Raw genomic sequence first — 21,507 nt, 5'->3', positions numbered from 1 at the left:
TGTCCATGAATGTACATGAGCATGTATACACACTGGATACTTCAGAGAGTGTTTAAAGCTGGATGCAATCACTTTGCTGCTGGAGAAGCAACTGTAGCAGTGGTGGGTTGCCCCCCAGTTTGGACTGGTTCTATAGAACTGGTAGTTAAACCGGCAAGAGGTTCCACCGACCGATCCCAACATCATCAGGAAGCTTCTGCGCATGTGCAGACTGTATCCAGACTGTAAGAATTCAGTTACTACAGTTCAGGGGTGGGTTCTACTTACCTTTACTACTGGTTTGCAATGGGGCTGCGCGTGCATGCTTGTTTCACTCACTTGCGCGTGAGTGTGCACGCGCAAGTGAGTGAAACAAGCATGCACGCGCAGCCCCATTGCAAACCAGTAGTAAAGGTAAGTAGAACCCACCCCTGAACTGTAGTAACTGAATTCTTACAGTCTGGATTTGTCATATTGTTGGATTTGGACTGCAATCCACAGAATTAACATGTCTTTAGATCAGGGGTGTCAAACTCACGGGCCGAATCCAGCGGGCTTATATCTGGTTCGTGGGGCTGCCCTGGAAACAGCGAAGGACCAGCCCGCAATGGCTCTCCCAGTGAAAACAGAGGTCAGGAGGGCTCGGGAGCCCATTTTCGCTGGCAGAGCACTCGGACCACCACAGGAGCCCCTGACATGAGTGATGTCAAGCTGGCCATGCCCATGTTAATTCAGGCTGTGTATGTGGATTTTTCTTTCAAAATTTAATTTAATTTTAATTTAATTTAGTTTGACATTATGTATTTAAAATGTTCAAACATTTTTTGTTTCATCAAAGATTAGGCAGATGGGAAAACAACACTCTTATTTCTTGGCAACTATTTAAAGCATTCATGTGGATATGCAGCAATGATGCAAACTTTTAATGAATCCTTCTGCAGTTTAATATTTTCTTCCTGTGGGCTGTACAACTCCCCCAAATTCCAATTGCTAAAGAGGAAATGTAATTCTATAAATAAGCCTTTCCGTGATCAATTCCCTTATTATATTTTGGGTTATAATTTCCAATTATTGCTCATAGTATTGCAGAATTGGAATGAACTGTGCAGTCCAAAAGCATTTTGGACCAATGGTTAGCCAACTTTTGTTTGAAGATCATCACTGAAAAGAAATATGTTGCTTGATTCTACCTATTCTACTGGTTGACACCTTCAATAGATTCCTTCTGCTATCAAAATTTGAACCTCTTAGTACTATAACTTACTACTATAACACCCCTTATAAGGGATGGCTTATATGCCAAATTGTCCTGCAGTGAGTTGTCCCATGGTGAGTTGGCCACAGCGAGTTGTCCCACATGGAGGGGCCATGGAGTGTTGGCTATGGTGAGTTGGCTGTGGCAAGTTAGCCCCCCAAGTTGTTCCATTCTGGGCTTATATGGCACCTTGTTAGATATCCAAAGACTGCTATCATATTTTCTCCTCTCAATCTGTCAGGATTGATGGGAATTATATATTAAAACATCTAGATGGCAACAAGATCTAGAAATGTACCCTAAGCTATAAACTACAAATGCCTAATGAAGGAAATGGTAAAGAAGGACAAGTCTTCAATACATGCTTGAAGAAAATATAAAAGCTGTTTGAGAACAGCTTTTGCACAAAAACAAACATTCTTCAAAGTGAGGGTGGGAGGGTAAGGGAGGAGGGATGGAGGGAGGGGGGAAGGGTGGGGGGAGAAAATGTTTGTATTTCTTATAAAACTTTTCAATAAAAAAAAGAGAGAGATACAGATAGTCCTTGTTTAGCAACTGCTTTGTTTAGCAACTATTCACTATTATGGTGGCAATGAAAAAGTAATTTTACAACAGTCTTTGAATTTATAGGTAATCCTCAGGGGTGGGTTCTAATTTTTTTTACTACCGGTTCTGTGGGCGTGGCTTATTTTGTGGGCATGGCTTGATGGTCATGTGACAATTCTTTAGGATTTAGCAAAGGTACTGGTCTACCAGGCTTTTAACTGCTTGTAGAGCTGTACCGGTCTACTCATTTGTTTTTGGAGGCACTGGTCTACCCATTTATTTTTGGAGGCACCGGTCTACCACCACACTGCCTTTTAACACTGATCAGCTGTAGGACGGCCCTTTGAAGCCCCGTGGCAAGAGTTTAAACAGTTTTTTTTCCTTCTAGCTGATCAGCTGGGACTCAGGATTGGGGGTGGGGCCAAATAAAAGGTAAGAATAATGCGGGGGAGCAGGGGGGCAGAACCGGTTCGGTGATGTCATATCATCACTGCTACCGGCTCGGTGAAATCGGGCGGAACCGGGAGGAACCCACCATTCTTGACATAACTACAATTGGGACTGGAATTCCCACCGTAAGTCATTGCAGTCATAAATTGAATCAGACCCAATTTAACAATAATGTTTAGGGCAGTTGTTAAATGGATCATTGTGGTTGTTAAGTAAATCACATAGTCATTAAGTGAATTCAGCTTTCCCAATGGGTGTTTTTTTGTTTTGCTGGATATCAGCAAAAAATAAAAAAGGTTGCGAATCATGTGAATATGAATCCATGTAAATTCACGTGAATCCATGTGACCGCAGGACACTGCAAGTAGATGCTGACTGTTGAAGAATGGATTTTAAAACTGACTGAATTAGCAGAGTTGGCAAAATGAACTTCTTTGATATATGGACTAGACAGCTTTATAAGAGACTGGAAACCATTTGGGGACTTTCTACGTGCCAAATACAATAGCAGATGGTTAATAGGGGGATTTGAAGATTAGTGTAATGTTTATCTTAACCTGTTGACTGATCTTTCTGCTTCACTTTTACATATGTATATGTATAGTATATGGGGAGGAGAATTTACTGATTTTGTTTCCTTTTTTCAGCATCTGGTGAGGGTGGATTCTATATGTTAAATGTTAAATTTATTTAGTATTTGGATCATTTTTTCCTCTTTTTTGTACACTGTTAGTACTGGATGTATGTTTTTGTTTTATTTTGTTTGGGGTTTTTTTCTGTTTTGTATTTTACCTTTCATGATAAAACAAAATAAATATACTTAAACCTAAATGTGAACCAATTGCCAAATGTTCTAATCATGTGTAATCATGTGATTCTGGGGGCAGACTTAAGTTACTTTTTCCAAGATCATCATAATTGAATTATAATTAGACAAATGGTTATAAATTGAGGACTACGTATATGACCTTTGCTGGTCTGTAAAGCAAAGAAAAGCTGAAATAAGATTGTAACATTGTGCTGTTTCACTTAATGACCACTTTGCTTAATGACTAAGTTGCAGAGTGCAACTGTGGTAGCTAAACGTGAACGACTTGTAGTTTATTTGGAGGGGGGGTTTGAGGGGACCCAGTTCCCTGCTTCTCCCACACCTAAAGAGAACTGTGTAGATAGAAATCTCCTTAGAATGTTAGCTTTGCAAAAATGGGCTTTATGTTGGTGCCTGGAATTTTGCCAAAGCCTAAGAAAAATTCAGTTTAAACATATATGGACTAAACAGGTTTGTTTATAGGCCCATAACTCAAATTCTCAGTTCCTAGCCTAGTTCCACTAAACAGCAAGGTCTGAAGAAGGCTTCTGATCATTTTCATTTGTAGAACTCTCAGCCTAATCAGAATTCTACAGAAACATGACTAGAATTATATTGCTACTTATTTGGAAGCAAATTTGCAATGCATTTCTTGTAGAATTTATTGTGGATAGGAGATCCAGCTATACAGTAAACCTTTTATAAAGTAAAGTCACCATGACTCCATGATTCAAATTCATTTTATAATCTTTTCTCGGATAACTATAACAGTTGGATTTTTTGTTTTAGTTTGAGATTTTCAAAATGCCAGATTACATGCTAAACACAGAACTCTTGTATACAGTACATTGCAGAATTGCTATAGGGACCGCTCTTCCATTTGCCTACGTTTCCAGAGATAGATACCATTTATAGATACACATAAAAGTTTTGTGGCAAATTAAAGACTAACACGTTCCTTATCAAACAAGCTTGCATGGATCATAGCACACACCACCAGATTAATGGTTCTGAGAAAAGCCCATTTCACATACAAGCCTCAGTTCTGAAGAAATAGAAAAAGAATCAGGATTTTTGAGAAGGTGACTATAAACAGAACAGGACCTGTGTGGGACAAAGACATCCTTGTACTGCAGAGAGTAAATAATAGTCCCTCGGGAGAAGGTGCGGTATATAAATTCGAAATAAATAAATAAAATAAAATAAATAAAATAAAATAAAAATATTACTACAGTATGTGTGCAGGGGAACAGAGTTTGTCTTCTGAAATGGACTTTCAGCATCTTGTCACCCATTCGCCCAATTCTCCTTTTGGGTAGACAATCAGCTGGGACATGTCAGATCACCGTACATAGACCTGTGTCCTACACATACTCATTTTTATCCAAGCTGCTTAAATTTTATCTAAATGTTCGTGTTCCAGACTTTGGTTTAAGCAAAAAACACAAAATATATCTAAGTTTCATAGAAGCAAAAGATAATAAAGTATGTAGTGTGGCTGGGAATTCTGGGAGTTGTAATCCAATAAACTAGTGAGCACCAGACCGGGGAGCATTGTCATAATCCAGAAGAGGACACGGTAACTTTCTGAGTATGATTAATTAAATGAAAGTAGGCACATTTTTAGCAGTTCCATATGAATACCCTTTCACAGTAGACAGTTTTGATCAAAATATAGCTAATGCCGAAAGCATTAGAAACGCCTACTCCTAGCAATAGAGAGAAGCAACTCTACTCCAACCAAGTAAGGAGTTCTAATGAATGCTGCTAAAGTTTCGAATCTGCTTTTTTTAAAATGAGTCAGATGCAACCCAGATTTAAGCCTCTGCATGCTGTATTTTCCAGTCACCATCTGGAAACATGGGTTTTATGTGGGTTTAGATCCTGGAGTGTAACATTTTAATTGTATTCCTTGGGGGCATTACATATTTTGGTGACTGACAGCAGTTCCATTTATTGCCAACTGTTTTATTAACATAGTCAAATGCTTCTTTCCTTTTCCTCATCCTTACTCTGCATCTGTCTTTTAAACATTTACCTTAGTTGCAAAATCAACTAGGATACTGGTCTAGATAAATAGCCTTGGAAAGATATTGTTAAAAATGTTTGCATTCCCCAGGAAATCTGAGGGCTGAGAACTATTTTTAAGAAAAGTATATAGATATCCATTTCCACAAAAATGGAAATGATGTCGCAGAAATAATAATGGATAACATTTATCTCATTGAATTACCCCGTGTGGAATTGTCCCATGGTAAATTGGCTGTGGCAAGTTGGCCACAGAGAGTTGTCCCATTCCGTACTTTGCTTGCAAATGTTAGTCAATTTTGTCTAAGAAGTTGTAGCCCTTTGTTGACTTCCACTGATAGTCAATGGAACCACAAAACCTTTCATTTTTTTTTCAAACTGAGGCTTGGAGATGAATCAGACTGCCTTCAAATCATCTCAAGCAAATAGATCTATATTATAAATCATGTGCCTGTACCACAACTTATTTAGTGCACACACCCTACTTTTTCTCTAAAGTTTCTTTGTATACATTTTTTTGCATGAGAATGATATCCTGGAATTAAAATTCTCTCGAAACAATTATGCAGTTGTTTTCATTTTGTGGACTAGATGGCAATTCCTTGCCTCCCTCTCATAACATTTCTGTCGTCAGGATACCAACTTAGACAATGAGACTTCTGTTAGTCATTACACAAACAATTACAAGGAAAAGCTAACTTGGAAAATTGAGTTTGTACAGAGTTTTCAGAGGTGACAGACTGTCCTCATTATCCAATATATTATCACATCTTGGACCGTCGACATATTAATTTTCATTTCCCCCCCCAAATAATTCATAGTAGATTCAAAGATTGAATATTCAGACTACTTATATTTGATACTTTCAATGGCACATACTGTTTTGGAACTCACATTGGTCCTAAAATTGTCATAAAATTTTCTCAAACTCAAATCTAGAATTTTCAAAACTTAACAATGGTTTCAGTGTTCTGCTTAATTCTAAATGTTATTGCTTAGAATCCACCAATTGATAGAAAGAAGGTTGCTTCACCTTCTGGTCACTGTGGAAATAATTTTGTTTGCTGGAAAATGCAGACTGTATATAAATAACAAATTGACCATATAGTCTGCTATATTTCTTTTTTACACAGTAAAAAATGTAGACTCAATTGTATAAATTATTTCCATTTGACAGTCTGCTAATCACATATATTTTATTTCCAGTGGTGGGTTTCAAAACTTTTTACTATCGGTTCTGCGGGTGTGGCTTGGTGGGCGTGGCATGGCTTGGTGGGCATGGCTTGGTGGGCATGGCAGGGGAAGGATACTGCAAAATCTCCATTCCCTCCTGATTAGCAGGGACTTGGGAGGCAGAGAATAGATGGGGGCGGGGCCAGTCAAAATTTTTACTATCGGTTCTCCGAACTACTCAAAATTTCCACTACCAGTTCTCCAGAACTGGTCAGAACCTGCTGAAACCCACTTCTGTTTATTTCCCTATATCAGGTCCCAGGTTGAGACAAGAAGAAACAAACCCAAGCTCTGTTTACTAATTCCTGTTGATTCTTGTTGACTCCTGAAAAAGAAATTACAGTGACTTGAGAGAGGTGGTTTATAATCTATGACTTGTTTGATCTTTACTCATGGTAAATAATGTGTGTGCATTTTTCTTTTTGAAGAAAGAACAACACCCACAACAGAACACTTCTTAATGAAAGGAAAATGTGGAACCTACGTAAAAAATGATACATCTCTAAAACCAGCATTAAGCTCTTTGAAAAAGTGTTGTATGAACTTTGTTGATTGACATATTTACAACCAGGAGTGCATAAAAGGCCAGTGTAGCAAGGTTCAGCACCAAACATAAACAAATCAAACTAACCTGGAGTACAGATAGGTGCTCGATCCCTGTCAAAAGATGGCCTTTTCTCTTTGTGCAGCAATAAAATGGCTTTGTCAATTACAGTGAAGGTCTTTCAGATGCAATTCCATACTAATAATCCATAATACTAATAGCCACTGAAGTTTTCCAAGATCATTATTTTTTGTGCCAATGAGTTCATGCCCTTTCCAAATTCAAGATGTGTGGATTGCTATGAAATTATTTGAGACAATTATCATCATCATCATCAATTTTCAAAGCTTCAAACAGAAAGACTTTTCCAGAGATACAATTTAATTGCCAGAACAGAAGTGCCCCAAAACACAAGAAATTGCAGATCACTTTCTTTCTGCTTTTAGAATTTCAGAGTGGGAGAAGATAACCCTGAGAGGCTCTTTCTGCTTCACCTCAAGATGCATTGTACTCTCTGCTGACAGAGAAGAGATGGAGATGAGGTTTCTGCGTAATTAATCAAAAGTACCTCCAAACACATTACAGCTTCTTCTGAGTCCTCTTAATTTCAGCAGAAACTGCTTTTTGGTCACATTAGTAATGATTTCACTACAGTGCAAAATGCTACTCACTGTCTTTCTTTCAAAGGAAAGTAGCCAAATGGGAATCCAGAATTGTGTTAACATTTTGATAGTAATTAGCGTTCCGGTTAGCATGCTCCTATGATGGATGCCATGATTGAACAGCAGGGGAAAAAAAGAAACCCTGGGTGCTGCTAAAAGCTCATCCTCGCATTCTGCTATCCATAAGATGGAGGCACCTTGCTAAACATTTTGAGAAGGCAGATCCTCTGCTACCTAAAGCAGAAGCAATTTAGAGTTGTCATTCACTCTTGTAGTTTTGAAGCAATTGTCCCTTCTTCCGGCACACATGCCATACACACAACCTGAAGTGACCTAGTGAGGATGTTGGTGGTCCTATAGTCAAAGGCTGGGATCCACTAAGCTCTGATTGGCTTACTTAGGTTACTGTAGGCGCTTGCCTCCCATCTGGCCATTTTTCACTTCCCCTCATAGCCATTTTGGCTTTCTGGATTCATCCATGTGCACAATGTCTGATCTGAACCCCTTACATTTATAGGTCTATTGCTTTTCTGAAATAGTACTAAATCTGATTTTAAGGATGTGTTTAACAACCTTTTTTTTTTTTAAGTACTGATTTTCTGGTCAATTTAAACAAATAAAATAAAAGCAATCCAGGATCTGTTTGTTGCCAGTTCTGCCCAAAATTATGTTTTAAAGGTTTTCCGTTACTTTTGATGACATGGGCTTCTATGAGGCTAACCATTTCTGAGGTGAGTAGCAGAGGCAAGGGATGGAATTGGATTCATTTAAGCGGTGTTGTGGCACCATAGCTCAAGCATTGTCCCCTTTCTACATGGGTGGCAACAGCCAACAGCCAAAAGGGCTGGAGCTTGCAGTGTGCTGGTCCAACGATGCTTTCATCAGTCTGACTGAAGCATTGGAATGCTGCAGACACCGCAGTGCATCCTGGTTTTATTACACTGGAGTAGTTGTAGTATTATTTTGTATGCTTCTCTCCACTTGTTCCCAGCCATCATTTCCTTGCAACATATGCTGATTTGGGACTATGGGAGTTCTGGTAAAATTAACAAGTCCTGCCTGTTTCTCCTTTGGGTCCCTGTTGAGGAGTATGAGTTGAATTGAATGCAGCAACTCACTGCCAGTGCTGACATTCCCTTACACACTTACTGATCTCTCCTTCCCCTTTGGCTCATGACCAGCTGTAAGACCATAAGAGTGGAGGACTGCAGGATGAACCAATTGATTGTGTTCTGAAAAGCTTCCTCACATTTCAGTCTGCCTCTGTCTACCCTAAACAATTTTTATGGATGAGGGTTTAGCACTACATCCAAAGCCTGGTAGATCTATTTTTAAACAAACAGGTCTATGGCCTTCCCTGACCCATCAACTTCCATGTTTTGTTCAGGCAACTTGAAAGTGACCAAAGCCTCCCTCTCCGGCACTGCCCATCCATCTAATCACCCAAGCCAGTCCCATGACACATAAAGATGATTGGTGCTTATTTTATTTTTTTTCTGTAGCATGCAATGCTTGAGGAAAAGGAGATGCAGCCAGTGGGAGTTAGCCATTGTTGCCCTATACCGACCCTGAAAGAGACCCAGTCTCCAGACTCATCAGTGAGGGAGAAGAGAGTGTATATGTTCAAGCAGCACTAATTTTGCAGCATACTTTACTATCAACTCAAGGATGGGAGAAATGTCCATTATTGTGGCCATGAGGAAAAGCCCTAAATTTTAAAAATAATCCTGCTGCATTGCTCAATATTCAACGTGGCCTTCATTTCATTCTCTCATTCTATGGACTCTGAAGACAACATTCTATGATTCTTCATGGCAGGGTTGGCCTCTTGTCCATTGCAAATAGAAAGTCATAATTCTGAGCCTCTAGTGGACTAGGAAGCTTTATTCTATCAATGTCTATCAAAGAAATTTATGTTCTGCACACAATACTTCTGTGTCTCATGCTCTTTGCTTATATTTTTATATGGTAGCTGGGCACTGTATGAAAATAATTTAAAATACAGCAAGGTTGATACTAAGCAGTTGTAAACCACTGAACTTACTTGTTCAAGATATTTGATTTCCATTGTTTACATATGTAAAAACTTTAGTCCTAAAATAACTTGAGAGGGATGGGAGAGAAACTTAGGAAATGTTAATTAAAGGGTCAGTGGGTCAGGATTATCAAGAGCTGAGGAAATCATTACCAACTGGTGACCTGAGCACTATTTCTTGTGAGCATCTCATTGAATTGAATATGACTTATGGGTAGGTAAACAATTTATGATCTTGTTGATGATAAACTTCAGAACCTGAGGCACTTGGTGAACTCTCTCACCTCTAGAAAACAAAAGAGGATTTTTCTGTTTGAAAATGATGCCCTGTACAGTTCAAGATTCTTGAACTGTACAGCAAGATATTCAGCAGATTGTGAGTTTACTCTTCAAAGAACTTGCAAAATCACAAATATGCATGGATATCACAGTATCATTTTTGACTTATTCAAGGCTAGCACAACAAAGCAACTTAAAAATCATCTCATGGCTGTTGGCCCTATGCAATATTTTTGCAGCCCTTATATATATATGTTCCTTATGAGATTGCAAATGTGCATTGCATATTGGACCATATTGGATTATATTCTTTTGCTTTCTTTTTGATGTGTTGATTTGTCACATGCAGTTTATTTATTCTTCCTTAACAAATAATTTCTTTCAGATACCTTCTAGAAATAGTTCAATTCTATGGAGGTCATTCACATCCATACATCAGGTAGATTGCACCTCTGGTCAGCCCAATTCTCAAACTCTCTGAAAGTATACCCCACTATCTTTTATTGGGTTATAATCACAAGGAACATGGGTTCTTCAACAGGTGTTTTTTTTTTTTACTTTGTAAAAAATATACACATACATATCTATAAAAATAATTGTAATAAATGAATGCATATTCTATGTCAAGTATAACTGAAACTGAATACAATAGGACATCTACAAAATTTAATTCTAATGTCAAACAATAAGCACTCTTCTGAGCAGATACACCTTAATAATCCAATTTTTAAAATGTGAGCATTTCTTGAGTACATTGTGGTCTATGCTTGAAACAACTGCTATTACTGTCCCTGAATGCCCTTTGCTTTAAGTCTAAATCTCAAACTATGGGACTCTTAAGAATCATACGTCTTTGTCTCATTCAAAATTACAACTGAGTGATAACTTTTGAAGAAATCTGGGGGAGGTGCTCAAAGTTTTAGAGACCAATGTAATTCCAGGCTTATATATTATATTCTCACCTTGAGCCTATGGAAACTTGAGTCATGCTGAAAAAGGGTGGCCTTTTCATATTAACTTCATATGTCTTTTACAGATTCTGGATATAATTAATAGAGATGTGGCCCGTTACTCAGGTCAACATATCTCATCTTCATGAGAAGGGAGGAAACTCCTAAACTAAATATATTTGGAGGTTTTACTTATATTATTCCATAATAACAGATGACAAAATTGGGAACCTTTAATAGGGATACTTTTGAGCCATGTGTATTTGATTACAACTGGGTACTATACAATGTGGTTCTGTATATTAAGTTGGAAATGTTTGAAAAAGCAAGGCATTCTCTTTAAGAAAGAATGAAGGTATAGTACATTAATAATAAGAATAAGAATGAAGAAAGTGTTGGGAACATTATGAAACAGAGAAACAGGGTAGAGAAGAATGGTACAACCTCTTCAGAGTTACATGCTTATAAAAGAAAAATGAGTTCATCCAAAGTTTAATTCATTTATTGGGTTATAACCACAAGAAACATGGGGAAGGTGGTATATAGAGTACACCTTCCAATTTCTCCCCACAATAACCCTCTGAGATATGTTGAACTAAAAGAGAATAACTAGACCAAACTACTCAACTTTTCTTTCTGCTGCATTGGTTGATTGATTGGTTACGTGATATTGTTATCCAAGTTTTTACATTATTGGTACATGGCATCTGTAATTAAGTCATGTAATTACACTCCTAATTGTCTTAAGAAAACAAAACAATATTCTTAGGATATATAATTTTGACAAGCCTGTCCCCTGCTCTTTTGGAAGGGTCAGATGACTTCAGCTTGTGGATTTTAGAAGAACCCCTCCTATTCTACCATTCTACCAGCTCTTACAATACTAGACAACACATTATCAACAGTAGAGACCTTTAAGTTTCTAGGTTCTATCATATCTCAGGACCTAAAATGGACACCTAACATAAAAAAATGTCATTTAAAAAAGCACAACAAAGAATGTTCCTTCTGCATCAACTCAGAAAACTCAAGACTGCCCAAGGAGCTGCTGATACAGTTCTACAAAGGAGTTATTGAATCTGTCATTTGCACCTTTATAACAATGTGGTTTGGTACTGCAACCAAACAAGACAGATATAGACTTCATAGATAGTTAGAACTGTAGAAAAAACAATTGCTATCAGCCTGCCTTCCATTGAGGACCTACAGACCCCTCACATCCTGGACACAAACTGTTTCAACTTCTTCCCTCAAGACAATGCTATAGGGCATTGCACATCAAAGCAACTAGACAAAATGATAGTTTTTTTTCCGTATGCCATCATTCCGCTAAATAACTAATTCCCACAGCACTGTCAAACTATCTAGTAGGGCTGTATTATTATTATTTTTCTTATCTTTCCTATTACCTATTTCTTTATCTTCTTATGACTATACATTTGTTGCTTGTATCTTACGATTTGTATTGTTTTATTTAGTATCCTAGAATGATTTATGTTGATTGCTTATTAGTATCCTATGATTATTACTGAGTATTCTATCTTATGATTTATGATGAATGAATTTTATGATGATTATGATCATGATTTATCACTTGTTGCTTGTATGTACACTAAGAGTTTATGCACTGGAGACAAATTCCTTGTGTATCCAATCACACTTGGCCAAAAATGAATTCTAATTCTAATTCTAATAATTCTAATATGATGGTTTTAGTGCTATTAGGTCATAGTTGCTAGCAATGGAAAAGTCTGGTCAAGGCAAATTGACTAATATATAGCAACCTTTTCCATTTCAACTTGAAACTTTCCAGATATTCTGAGATTCTAGAATTCCCATTTGGCACAATCATCTGACACTGAATTCTGGAAACTAAGTGGAAGATGAATGCAGTTTCCTGCATTTCCTTTAGTTTACCAAAGATATTTGATGAGGCAAAGAATGCATTCACTCTGCTGCAAATGTACATCATATAGTAGATCAAATTATGAGTAATCCTATATTAATCAACTCATCTGCATAAAAAAATGATGTAACAACATTTTCCCTCAGATTTTCTCTATAAAGTAAGAATAAAACTAATATTTTCCAGAATTGATGCAAGTGCAAACATTAGATATGAATTTTTTCTCATAAAAATAATTATATTAATTTTTGTTAGTGTGAATTTTTGCTGGGGTACAATGCCAAAATATTGAGCTTCTGTACTGTGAGGAAATATTCATTTTTCTTTCAAACATCCAGAAACTCTACCCAATAAAAACAGTTTTCACTTCCTTTCGTATGAGCTGTTTCTTTGGCTCTCAACAGCAGGATATCCAAGTCCTGGAAGAGTGAAATAGGGATCTTATTACAGCAGAGCAGTCTCTGGTTATCTCTTCTCTTTCAGGCAGAATGCTGGAAAACTGTTTCACATAGATTTTAACAGTAACATGAAATTCATTAAATATGCATGTTGAAAGCTTTGTAAAACAATATAGTGTCTACTTGCCTAAGAGGGAAGGAGAAGGAAAGAGAGTAGCTAAAAAGTGTGCAGTATTGAAGACTAGCTGGTATTTTTGCCAAATGCAAACATTTTGATCGGTTCATGGCTATTAATTTTAAATTATAATTCTGAAAACCAGTGATGCTAACAGGCAGGTCTGGAATTATGGGTCTTACAAAATAAACAAAAATAAACAAGTTACCAAGAAGCAAATTAGGATTATGTCAAGTCAAGTTATAACTGTGCTAAATCAGTACAATGGGAATTATGGAAGCTGAGTTCTTAGGACTCTTAAAAGATAGATATTGGAATGACTTCTAGAGAGGTTTTTGTGAAGTGTCTTGGGTCCAGTACCCATAATTCATTGTCTTCCATAGGTGCAAGCCTGTGAAGCTTTCCTGCCATAGCAGAGCAACAACATTGTACTCTTCTGCTGAATTTCTTCCTGCAAGCCAGTTGTTAAAAGAACAGAAGCCCCAAAAGGTACATATTAAATCTTTCAATACTGCCACAGTAGCACAAAGGCTCAACTATGATTAGGCTGACAGAGAAAAGCAATCAAGTAAATAGTAGATGAGTCAAGCTACAGTGTATAATAAAATGAGTTGGAAGCAGGGGTGGGTTCTACTTACCTTTACTAGAATAGAATAGAATAGAATAGAATAGAATAGAATAGAATAGAATAGAATAGAATAGAATATGCACCAAGACAAATACCTTGTGTATCCAATCACATTTGGCCAATAAAAATTCTATTCTATTCTATTCTATTCTATTCTATTCTATTCTATTCTATTCTATTCTATTCTATTCTATTCTATTCTATTCTATTCTATTCTATTCTACTGGTTTGCAATGGGACTGCACGTGCTTCTGCGCATGCACAGATCGTCAATTATGATGTCTGGGTGGGTGGGCGGAGCCTTCCACCACTTTTACTACCGGTTCTAAAGAACCGGACAGAACCAGGAGCAACCCACCACTGGTTGGAAGGGACTCTGGAGCTTTTCTGCTCAAGCAAAAGATCCTACTGCCCAGTCTTTTCTTAAAAACCACCAGTGACGGAGTACCCACAACCTCTGAAGGCAAACGGTTCCACCGATTAATTGTTCTCACTGTCAGGAAATTTATTCTTAGTTCTAGGTGGGATCTCTCTTGATAAGTTTCCATCCATTACTTGCCTTCAGGTGCTTTGGTGAATAGGTTTCTTTGTGACAGTCCCTTAAATATTGGAAGAATGCTATCATGTCACCCCATGTCATGCATTATTAATTGGCCTGTCCTATTTGGGTTTGAGCAGTTCTGCATGTGTCAACAGAGTTCAATTGTTCAATGGCCATGCATTCTTCATCCTTATAAAGTGCATCATATCTTCATTCTGCCAAGTACAGAGATTTTTCATATTTTATCCAAAGGCAGATGGGAAAAGGCCATATCTGAAAGGATAATAGGAAATCCAAAACATCGAAAAGTTCCTACGATTCTTTGTTATGTGTAAAGTCAGTCATGTGGCACATATAATCCTCAGCCTGAGTAGTTGATTGTAAAGGCCTTATTCCAGATTTCTCTTACTAATTCTTCCACCCAGTTATAGAAGTTGTATCAGGGTATTTTAATACAATATTGCTATTGACTGATAATTTACATGTGAGAGAGCAAGAAATATGGGGAATCTCTATGGCAACAATTGTGCTCATTCAAGAGGCCAAAAATGTGGTAGATTGTATTTTCCCAGCTTCTATCATGCTGATTTTCAAAGCCTCTGCAAGCTTAAATGGGCAATCTGAGCTTCCTTTTGAAGTGTATTATGAAGCTGTGTGAATACCAATGGTCCTTCACCCCTGCAATTCAGTAACATTGATTTATATCATAAAGTATTTCAGGACTTTCATCCACTCATTGCTGACCATCAGTGTAGAGTTCAGTATCACTTTATCAAGTATGTCTGTGCTTTTATTTCACTAATGAAATAGCCAAATCATATACCCAGTTAACAGAGGGAATCTCTAACCTGCAGGAAAGAAATGTAGCCAACATTACATGTTTCCAAAACACAATATTGAGATCAATTAAGAAAAGTCTTAATCACTGTCAGAAATACAGGAAGAACACTTTTCATAGCAATTTTTCTTTTTGAAATAAAGTACGGTTAAAAAAGCAGTAGCTGAGGAAAATAGATTTAATAAGGAAAAAATGAAATTGCAGGCAATCCACACAAAACTTTCCAGCTCATACCAACCAGGAAGGCAAGTGGTGTGTAGGTCTTTTACCTTATGTCTTTTCTTACTGATCTTGTATGAGTCACATTATCATCTATAGGAAACAACATGAGGGCATTTTCAAAAGACCCCAGATCTTAACATCTGGATAGGTTGACATTGGGGAAGTAGTCAGTCAGATAGTCTTATATCTGTTTTTTTCAGGTCAACATAAAATTATAGCTGGGAAACTGCTGGAAATATTCATATGGTATCCTATTCCATATAGGAAACATGTATTGGTTATTTGCCAGTATAACCAAACTTGACCACATTTTGCACCAAGTAAAGCCTGTGGATATTTTTAAACATAAGTTCTTACACTATTGGTCTATTGCAGTATTCAAAATGGAAGTCAGGTATGACTTAACTCTTGAAAATCTTACTGTTTATGGAGTAGTTTCATTTGAATCACTAGATTTGATTGACTTTCTGCTTGTTATAGCTGCTACTAGCAATCTTAATATTATGAGCTGTGGTGGCGCAGTGGTTAGAATGCAGTATTGCAGGCTAACTCACTGCTCCTTGCCAGGAATTCAGTTCTGACCGGCTCAAAGTTGACTCAGCCTTCCATCCTTCTGAACCTGGTAAACCGAGGACCCAGATTGTTGGGAGCAATATGCCGACTCTGTAAACTGCTTGGAGAGGGCTGTAAAAGCACTATGAAGTGCTATATACTGTAAGTCTATTGCTATCACTTAGTAGCGACACTGACAATCAATGAAGATTCCTAGAACACAGTTCTTCAAGTTATATGTTGCCCTAACCTGCAGAAGTTGATTCTGATCTCTGAGTCTTGCTTTCTCTTAACTAACAGCACCTCCTGGATTTACGGTCAATTTATCCTCTCTTATTCATCTCATAATCAAATTTAATCTATTGTATGTTCCAGCATTTCCATAGCTTTTACTAAAACCAGAGGTAGTTTCACACTGGGGTAGCTGTCGGTGTACCAGGAATTGTGGTGTATGCATTCTACAGATAAGCGATTGTATTGGAATAGCTATAGGATCTTGAAATCAGGGATTGTCATTTGTTTGTTATATTTATATCTTATTTCAATCCTGGAAGTTAATTACTAGCTAATAAAGAAACTAAAAGTGAAATGAAAAATAATAATAAACTCTGCAGTGAAGAGAAAACCAATAAACAAACTTGGGATTTGTTTAAAAATGTTCTCACTGGAATAATTTGAAAAGTGTCCATTTGCAATTATATATCAATGTTCAAATGAATTTTAATACTTATTAAAAGCTTCTAACAAAGAACTTTTTTCAAGGTAGCATTTCGAAACTTCATGTGGTCTGCAAACCTTTGGATCGTTTAAGAAAAGAGAACCCAAGACTAGGGACTTGGGTCAATTGGCTCCTTCAATATTAAATACATTAAAGTATTATTGAAATCATATGATAATTTAACTTAAACTTAAGTTTTAAGTAAAGTTCTTTGGGATATATGTGTGTCTAACTTTGTCCAGGTATTTTTCCTGGCAGTTAGAGCAATTAAACAGTGAAACAATTAAACAGTGAAACAACTTGCCTTCAGAAGCTATGGGGGCTCCAATACTGGAGGTTTTTAAGAAGAGATTGGACAACAATTTGTCTGAAATTTGTCTGAGCAGGGGGTTGAACTAGAAGACTTCTAAGGTCTCTTCCAACTTTGTTATTCTGTTATATCTTACTGAACACAAGATGCCTCATTTTCAGTTTGCCAGCTAATCATTTAAAGCAGGGCTGTCAAACTCATGGCCCACGGGCCGGATGCGTCACATGCTGGCCACGCCCATGCCCAGTTTAGCAAAGGGAAAAAAGTCCTGATACCTCATGTGACGCTGCCGTTGCGATGCGAGTTTGACACTCCTGATTTAGAGGTTCCATACTCACGAAGAACAAGCCCATAATGATCTGAAAGGAAACCAGTGGGGCTCTTTTTACATTCTTTCAGAGTTTAGTAATAATGATATACAACTGGATAAGTGTCATGTGTAGACATATTTTCATAATGTAAGTCAAAAAAGAACAAGTGATTCTTTCATGGTTTTTGTTATGTCGCAATATTTCCATGTACTTTGGGCTGTAATTGACAACCAATGAAACCTGAAGCTGAGGAATATTATGGGGACAAAATTTGTTTTGTCAAGCGCATAGCAAGGATTTTCTGTCTTTAATCCAAAGGCTGAGTAATGTCCTGGAGTAATGTGTTTACCTCAACAGGTGCACTTAAGTATAAGAGGCATCCAAGTGAATGATGCTTTTCTTTCCATGCTCAATTTCAACATATACTAAATTGCTTTTTCCTCGAATAAGAACTATACTTTTTCCAAATCTAATGCAAACAGTAATGGCTTATATTTGCTGTGCTCTTCTCCATGAAGGATGATAAAAAAACATTGCTAAGGGAGAAAAAACATAACCCATGCTATGCTAATAATACTACTCTCATAGCTGAAAATGCAAATGAACTGGACGCTCCATAATGAAAGTCAAGTTGCAAAGTGGAAAAAATGGGACTAAGATTAAATTTAAAGAAGACTAAAACAATTTCATTTCATTTCATTTATTTATTTTGTCAAGTACATATTAGATAATATATATAAGTATAAGCATGAATTGTATACATAAAATGAATACAATTAAAGGGAACGTTAGGAAAGGGATGGTAGCACACTGGTGCTCTTATGCACGCCCCTTACAGACCTCTTAGGAATGGGGTGAGGTCAACAGTAGACAGTTTAGATTAAAGTTTTGGGGGTTTGGGGATGAGACTACAGTAGTGCATTCCAGGCATTAAAAACTCTGTAACTGAAGTAATATTTTCTGCAATCGAGTTTGGAATGGTTCACTTTAAGTTTGTATCTATTGTGTGCTCGTGTATTGTTGTGGTTGAAGCCAAAGTAGTCATTGACAGGTAGGACATTGTAGCAGATGATTTTATGAGCTATGCTTAGGTCATATCGAAGGTGGCATAGTTCTAAATTTTCTAAACCCAGAATTTCAAGTTTTGTGGCATAGGGTATTTTGTTACAAGCAGAGAATGGAGGACTCTTCTTGTGAAATATTTCTGGATGCCCTCAATTGTATTAATCTCCGATATGCAGTGTGGGTTCCAGACAGGTGAGCTGTATTTGAGAATTGGTCTAGCAAATGTTTTGTATGCTCCGTATAGTAGTGTAATATTACAATTACACTACTAACCACCCTCAAAAATGTAATGACAGTTTTAAAAGAGCCTTGGTGGCGCAGCAGACTAAAGCACTGTTAAGTAAGATAAGCTGCCTGCAATTACTGCAAGTTCAAATCTCACCAGGCTCAACATTGACTCAGCCTTCCATCCTTTCGAGGTAGATAAAATGAGGACCCAGATGGTGGGGGCAATAAGCTAACTTTGTATAAAAAAGAACACCGCTTAGGGGGGCCCGAAAGCCCTACTAAGCAGGTATATACAAAACGTATGAAGGCTATTGCTTAACGCATTATAAGCCGCCCTGAGTCTCCAGAAAAGGGCGGCATATAAATCGTACCAATAAATAAATAAATAAATAAATAAATAAATAAATAAATAAATAAATAAATAAATAAATAAATAAATAAATAAATAAATAAAATGGTGGATAGTTTCTGCCTTTTAGGATTGACTGTCAATCCATAAGGGAGCCAACAGTCAAGACTGATATTGTATGATAGCCCTTTGTCTGATAATAATGAATTTCTTGGAACAGATATTCAGATTCCATGACATGGGTGCACAGATAAGAATTATGCAGGTGATGGTTTTCTATGTGACACTCAGTGGAAATATAAATTGGACTTTGAAGAATCAGGATATAAAGAGTATTGACACTTTTGAGCTTTGTTGGAGAACAGTCCTGAAAACCCCATGAATAAGAAAACAAATACATGGTTCATAGAGCAAATCAATCCCAGAATTCTCACTTAGGCACAACAAATTACTTCCTCATCTATATGATAACTTTTCAGGTATTCAACATGCAATCATTTAATCTTCAATATTTTTTTCTGAGGACTAAAGTTTTAGTCCTCAGAAATTCTTTATAAAATTTAGTTCACAGACTCTTCACCATTTTGATGGCCCTTCACGGAAATCACTTCGATTTATTATGGTCCTTTTTGCATTGTAGTGACTAGAACTGGACACAATTCTCCAAATGGATCTGATCAAGGCAGAATAGAGTGATACAGTTACATCCTCTGATCTCAGTTCTATGCTTCGGTTTTCTATTTTAGCAGCTGCATCACATCATGGGCTTTTGTTTAATCTGTTGACAAGAATGCCCAGATTACTTTCACAGGTATTACTGCCAAGCCATGTACTTGTTCCTCATATTTTTTCCTACCCAAATGCAGATGGGCTGGGGATTGGTAAAATAAAACATGCTGCATTTCTCCTCTTGAAAAAATGGTTAATCCATTTGTACAGATCAGTTGACTCCTTCACACATACAGCTTTAAAAGAAGTTTTTTTCCCTTCTCATTAAAATGGAAAATTAACTCTCTACCTTTCTATCTCCTTTATTAGATTTTTAAGTTTCCCTAACTACAGAAGCAAAACCAGGAGCGCTGTTGATGCACCAGCAGCACTAAGTGGAATTCATTCCATTTGCTCCATAGAAATAATCAGATGCTAAGATTAAGAGCAACATTCATTTTAATTTACTCTTGTGCCTTAGATAAGAGATTTTCAAATTAATATTTGCTGAAATTGAATAGCTGGGATACAGGCTTTTACTTAGTATATTTTTGTGGCGGTTGATCCAAAATATTTGTTGATTGGACTGAAATTTTGCCAGAAAGGATTTTGAACACAAAGGATCAGTCTAAGGAGTGATATTGGATGCAAGTCTCAAGATGAACATAGAATATAGAACACATTCTATGTTCAGTGAAGATGAGAAGGAGGAAATGTTAGGAAGCAGGGCTGTGCCAAGTTTTACAGATTCCTTTGCATTGATAATGCTTCAATCACCAACTGGAATATCATCAGTGCAAAATTGTGAACCATCTTTGAAGTTTCCACACCAAGCCAAGCATCATGACCCCTGATCTAAAGTATGAAACAAAATTACCATGGTGATTCAATTGGTGTTATTCCTCCAGCCTTGTCCAGCACTTCTGAAAGAATTGAAAGAGGATTAGTGTATACATTCCATTTACTGGATGTATGTGCCCATTTGCCAGATGTACTGTCAAAGTGAAGCAAATTAACTAAAAGAGGGAACTGTATCATTATTGCATATTTAGGCGCTGAACAGATTTTTGTGAAGTTTATAACAAGGCAGTTTGTGATTGTACCACACAGCCTTATTAGAGTGGCTTAATTTTATTAGAATGTGGTAGTCGCATTAACCTTTGACTGCTAACAGAGCAAGGAGTCATATGGCACTTTATAAATGATCTAATTTATTATCATCTAATACATTCATTAGACTTTAAGATGCCGCAGTGTTCTTTCATGAATTAATTATGTTTGTTTCTGCTAGATGAAAATCTGATTTCACACCATACAGAAATGGAAAGAGCCATTTAGGCACCTAATCTATCCCCTTATTCCCCTTATGTAGCCATTCAAATTAAAGCACCCAGAAGGTTGGTGGCCTAGCAGTCCTTGGGTGAATATATTCTCTGAAAAGAAACCCATCACCTCTCTGTATAATTGGTCCCACAATCAAATTGTTCTTAGTTTTCTCTAACATTCAGTTGAAATCTGCCTTTCTATAACTTAAATTATTTTCTGTCCTGCATTTTGGAAGGCAAAGGGGGTGTTGATTTACTCACTTAGTGAAGATATTTCTATTCTGCCACAGAAAAAAAAAACTCTCAAGGTAAGGCCTTCTTTAAAAAATGTATTTGCCAACAATTACAGTATGAAACAATGAAGGTAGCGGAAGCTTGAACCCCATACCAAAGGATTAACAAAAATCTAAAATAAAAAGGTACACATACCAGAAATGGAAACTGAAATAATTTTTTAAAAAGGG

The 21,507-nt window shown here is 37.0% G+C and overlaps 1 long non-coding RNA gene across 1 annotated transcript in view; it reads left to right on the top strand.

Annotated features, from left to right (window-relative positions):
• LOC132710838 (uncharacterized) overlaps nucleotides 1-21,507 on the top strand; it is a 55,618-nt gene that overhangs the window by 26,763 nt on the left and 7,348 nt on the right. Inside the window, exon 3 of the long non-coding RNA XR_009621563.2 lies at nucleotides 13,632-13,737. This is a non-coding gene — a long non-coding RNA (uncharacterized LOC132710838). The remainder of the gene's footprint in view (nucleotides 1-13,631; nucleotides 13,738-21,507) is intronic.

The sequence above is a fragment of the Pantherophis guttatus genome, chromosome 2 (genome assembly GCF_059756535.1).
Source record: "Pantherophis guttatus breed Tessera chromosome 2, ASM5975653v1, whole genome shotgun sequence".
Classification (NCBI taxonomy): domain Eukaryota; kingdom Metazoa; phylum Chordata; class Lepidosauria; order Squamata; family Colubridae; genus Pantherophis; species Pantherophis guttatus.
The sequence above is the reverse complement of the archived record's forward strand: the minus strand, read 5'-3'. Positions and strand labels throughout refer to the sequence as shown.